The sequence below is a fragment of the Botryllus schlosseri genome, chromosome 9, assembly GCF_051294905.1.
Source record: "Botryllus schlosseri isolate E-star chromosome 9, Bs_hap1, whole genome shotgun sequence".
Classification (NCBI taxonomy): domain Eukaryota; kingdom Metazoa; phylum Chordata; class Ascidiacea; order Stolidobranchia; family Styelidae; genus Botryllus; species Botryllus schlosseri.
The window spans coordinates 21,265,600-21,271,251 of record NC_137244.1 but is presented as its reverse complement, the minus strand read 5'-3'; the positions used below and the strand labels follow the sequence as shown (position 1 = coordinate 21,271,251).

At 39.3% G+C, this 5,652-nt stretch overlaps 1 long non-coding RNA gene across 1 annotated transcript; it reads right to left on the bottom strand.

The window, feature by feature from the left end:
* Positions 1 to 1,683: 1,683 nt before the first annotated feature.
* On the bottom strand, positions 1,684 to 3,485 carry LOC145446753 (uncharacterized). The gene is made up of 2 exons (XR_013917340.1): positions 3,342 to 3,485; positions 1,684 to 1,914 (listed from the first exon to the last, which is right to left on the bottom strand). It is a non-coding gene; the product is annotated as an uncharacterized LOC145446753 (long non-coding RNA).
* Between the last annotated feature and the right edge of the window lie 2,167 nt (positions 3,486 to 5,652).

Sequence of the window (5,652 nt, the reverse complement as noted above, 5' to 3'; positions counted from 1 at the left end):
CTATGCCCTATGTCGACTATTCCAGATTGCTATACTAACAGCTAACCGTATCCACGACTTACATACACGCACATCTCTGATACATAATAGAGAGCTATAGCAGTTTGGGCTATGGTGCAAGAATCATCAGTTTCTATCTTCTTGCACAAAATAGTTTCGAAACTTGGGTCATACGTCATCAAGTGTCACGCTGCTTAACTCCGATTACAGTCAGGTCTAATTAAATGGCGGCACAAAGTTTACGGGGCATCGATTGAGCAACTCTTCGCGGCGCTGTTATTTTTTATAACATAGCCGAATTTAACATTAGACGGCGCTTTCGTGATTGATATTGGTATCCTCACAGTGACAATTGTTTTCGAAGTCATTGCCAATATACAGCCACATCGTATAACAATACAGAAACAATCATAGGTTAAATCGCGGTAAACCTGAAAACACTCCGCTGGAAAGTCACTATTATTCTATATATCACCAAGCTTTTTTTTTATACTATCGTGATCTAATAATACCACTTTATCTCATGAAATGGATCGCATACTGATAACTCAGGTCCTAAATTAACACCTATGCGAAGTTAATTTACATTTCAACACCAAAATCATATCATTCCGAACCGTCTACCGACTATTGCATAAAAGATTTCCTTCATTCAAACGATTTTTCGTCACGGAAGCGACCAATGCGTACTGGTATTGTCAATGGATGCGTATGTATAACGCAGAATACGACGATGGGGAGATACAAACTAAAGTTTTGCGGCATCTTCATGGAACGGCCAAAGGGAGATATTTTAAATTCGCTACAATGTGTAGCAGTTCTGCCTGCAAAGGCCTCTGCACATGTCCTGACATATACCATGTCCGGGCTATACTTACAACTAGGCAGTAATTACCTATGCAAATGCACAAGTAAACATATCCAGTGACTAATCGACAGACAATGACGCTTGGCGTTCTTTAGGCTGGTTCTCAACCTTTTTGACCTCGCCGACCGGTAAATCTGTAAAATATGGTGTGGACCGGTGAACCTTCAAGAATTAAAATTATCTCAAAATATAATGCAACTCAAATGTAGAATTGTAAACTTCGAATCTTCATTTAATGCTGATATTAGATTCTTTTTTAGATTTTTTATATTAGATTTTTTCGTAATTTGCTCAGGGGAAGAGTGCGTAGATAGTTGATCTCCGTTCTATAAATTATGCGACATTTGTCTTGGTGGCACCGTTCTGAAAATCAAGAGTTGTCGCATCAGTTGACCGCGACAAATTTCCGAATTAAAAATAAGTACCGCAAAATGCACGCATGCAGGTTGATTTGTGAATTATTTTTTTGTTTCTTTCGAGCTGGGGCCCTCATCAATGGGGAGTTTGGGCTGCGAAAATTACAGACTGACTACACTATCTTGAGGACTATCGGGAACGTACATAATTGCATAAAGTCTATAAACATTCGTCCATAGCGGAGTCCCGTTTTCGGGTAAGTTCATGCGGCATCGCTAATATTCCATTCGTGAAAGATTTCCGTTTCTGCTGACATGCAAATTCCAGAATATCGAGCGCCAAACAACTTCTCGAATCACGTGAATCGCGTCCAGTTTTCTGCAGAGAAGGTCGGTCTATGTCTGTATACTTGGGAGCTCCAACATTCTGAACTGGCCGGAGAACAGCGGAATGATAGGTTTTGAAGTTATGGATTATCTTGATTCCCCGCAGTTGGGTCAACAATCGTCCAAATTTCTAGGCGAGTGAGAAAAACAAGGACAACAAGATCTCAAGGATATAGCGCGAATTCCTTTCCATTTCACACGGTTTCCTTCTGTCGTTGTTGGAACGGTGATATTTACTTGTTCTGAAGAAACAGTACCAGATGCTGTTCTTTGTCGCGTGAATAGTCTTGACCACGCGCTGGTCTGTAATAATTACAAGATTCAAGCTATATTCCAATCCAGACAGAAGGCAGCTCGCCGGTTCTTATCGCCACAGAATCGCATCACCATTAGTTAATATTTATAAGTAGTAATGGCCAGCCGGATATTACTATTAAAACACGGCCAATGTCAGGATTTGGAGCAGAAATCTTTACTCCCGATATAATATTTATATTATAATATTTTATATCATATATATTATTTTACCGAGCAACCCGATATTTTCTGCCGATTCTAAAACATAAGGCATCTATAATCTAGAACAGAATTTATCAAATTATGAGTGACGAAATTCGCGGGTAGCAGATAATGCACCATTTTTACAAAATGTATACTGTATATTATACTACAGAACTATTGAATGCTCAATTCGGAGACTTTATATGCGCGGTAAATGATTAATGTTGCATTTGAAACAAAAATCAATTTAAAACAAACATGTTTAAAACGAGGCCCTTGTTTAAAACATGTTTTTGAAGCCATGACGTCACGAATATTCAATTGTGACGCCATAATTGAAAATATAGGGTAAATATAGCTCCTTTGACGAAATATCGACGTACTATAGCTGTTGAACCGAATATTTTGAGAGTTCCGACCATATCCCATATCGTATACATCGGCTATATCGGGTGGTAATTGTCCGAGGACTAATACAACATGTTTTTTGGAAAATATTTACACAATTATGGCATGATTTTATAACTAAAAATAACACAACAAGGTTTATTGAACAGACCGGTAAATGTGGTCTGACTTTGACCGATACCAATATCGCTACGGATACAGGCATCGCTATCGGGCCTATCGGTGGGTCTCCAAGAACTATTGTGCTGTCACAAATCATATCGCTAACAGAAATTCCACTATACTGTAATTCGAAATGATGGACGTATTTCCACACCTATACCGTGCTCGACAGCCCAACACCCCAGCAGATTCCGAACCCATAACAGCCTGTAGTGGAGGGGGCTCCCTCCCACGCTTAGCCGCAAATGTAGAAGACGGAAGTTCCGTAATACGTAACACCACCTTGGCGCATTTCTACTGGGTTGATACTTCTTATCAAAAGCATAGAAGTAAATGCATGCCTCTTACATAAATTTCACCTGTTGTAGATTATAACGTGTAGGGAAACGCTGAGGTATACTTGACAGCATCAGATCATTTTTATGCATGAATGTTATGCAATCGATTCACTGACGACAGCAGTTATTTGTCTCATATTTCATGACAGCAGTTGCGGTTTGGAATTCCAAGCGCCATGCCAAGTTTGCATGTCCCGTTACAAGTTTTTAAATATATGCCTTGTCAATTTGCGTTTTGTTTATCCAGAATTTAACTATACCTACGAAAAAAACTCTACCTGGTTCAGCACTCGCTACATCGACCAATTATTTTAACCTCACCTCCGAATCTTCAATTCGTTCGTACTGATACGCCATAGGTACATGCGAGGGCCCACGAGAGCCGGACATTATACTGAACAAGTATTTTGTCTAACACTCCTCCTTCTGTAGAAAACGATGAACGTCCGTCCGGACTGTATCGTATACCGTTGCAAAATTCAATTGCAAATTGATATCGATCATAAACTACCGCAATATTTACGCATGTACGCATCACGAGATCATTCATATATGGCGGAGTCATATATGCATCATGGTAGGCATATGATTGCTATTTCCTATACACGTCGCTAGCTCTGATGAGCCATCACAACAAATGTAATGCCACGAGCAGAATAATTGTCCCGTGTAGCGTTACTTACCGAAGCGTTATACAGCATCGCCAAGTATACAATTGTGTTTCATTTGTACGCGGTAACGCGACGCTTATCTATTTGCTTGTCAGTGGTCAGTGGTCACTATCGATAATAATCCTCAGTCCTTACATAATACTGCTCTAACAATTGGAAATGAGCAATTATTTCAAATTAATAATAATAATTGAATAGTATATCCATATTGAAATGAACCCGAATATTTTCGGCTGACACTCGTCAGGGGTAATCGTCAGCAACTAGTAGAGAATTGGAAAGAACATTTTTATCAACAATCGTATCACAAAATTTGACGTCAACAGCATGAAATTTCGTGAATGAGAGAGAGTTCGTGTACCACCTAAAAATAGTACATTGAACGCTCTCTCTCATTCACGAAATTTCATGCTGGTGACGTCATATATTTTGTGATACGATTGTTGATATACAATGTTCTTTTCAATTCTCTACTAGTTGCTGACGATTACCCCTGACGAGTGTCAGCCGAAAATATTCGGGTTCATTTCAATATGGATATCTGTTCAATTGTATATTGAAGTTCTGTACCTCCAAGAAGCTCTTCAAATCGGATTATCTAACAGATGTTTGTCGATGGCAGAATTAATGACCTTTGATCGGTCAGCATCAAGTTTAAGCGGATGAGTGAAGGGTGAGCTTTTCACCGAGCGCGATACACGTGTTCTGATAAATCTGGGGACATGCTGGTTCATGCGTTCCTGCAGACGCTTTGACGTTCTTCCCACGTAGCCACAATCACAGTGGCACATATCTTCGTACACTACATTACTTTGTTGAAGTGCAGGGAACACGTCTTTGCGTGTTGAAGGGAGCAGTTGCGTAGTCGTAAAAATCGCATTGGTTTTGACTCTGTCGTAACACTTAATGACCGCAGAAATCAATTGTTTTTCAAAGCGGGTAGAAATGGGACCAATCCAGGGTAGATGAATATAAACATCTTTTATTGTTCGTTCGGTGGGCTCTGTTGATTTTTCCGCGTTGAATTGCGTTAATTTCCTCTCTATGCCGCGGCTGATCACGTGTTCAGGGTAACCGTTATCAAGTGAGATTTTTTGGATGTTATCAAGTTCTAAACCCAGTTTGCTACCCGAACATATCAGCAACGCTCGATGCACGAGGGTGTCTATCAGAGTTGGATCAATTACATTATTTCAGTTCAATTACAATTACAATTACAATTACTTTCATGAATGTTTCAATTACATTACAATTACAATTACTCCATGCTAAAAATATCAAATTACAATTACAATTACAATTACTCCTTGCATGCTTCAATTACATTACAATTACAATTACAATTGCTGCTATTGAGCATGTATCGAATAATCATAAATTCAACCGTGCTCCTTGACAACCGTAGCGTCGTATTTAACAACAATTCAAGTCTAGTTCAGATTGTATAGTAATAAATGCGTTTATGAGCGTACATAGTATGCTATGTGAGATGTCTTGTGACGTATTATAAGCGCGTTTTGTATGCTCGGTAATTATGGCTCACGTAATTGGAAATGTGAAATGTTATTTACCTAATTTCCTATGCGTTAGGATTAAGGCTAGGGTGCAGTATGTCGTTGAAAAAGTATTATAATATATGCACGTGTTGTATTTGCATATATAGTATATAATTAAAGAAATTATATTATTTTCATCGAGGGACGTACGAATTAGGATGAGGAGTAAAAACAAAACCGTGCTTTGTCAGATAAGACGTTATATAATATCCAGTGGTCTGGTTAGTTAGCCAGACGAAATAACGATGCAGCATCGTGATCTGAAATCGTATTGTAGATTGCCAACCCGAACCCACGGATAGATGCGCAAGATGTGAGTCACGGATGAATGCACGGACAAACGTACGGCAGAGCCGGCTAAAAGCAGCAAACTTTGTAGTCCTAGAGCTGGCGGTCCATGCGTCC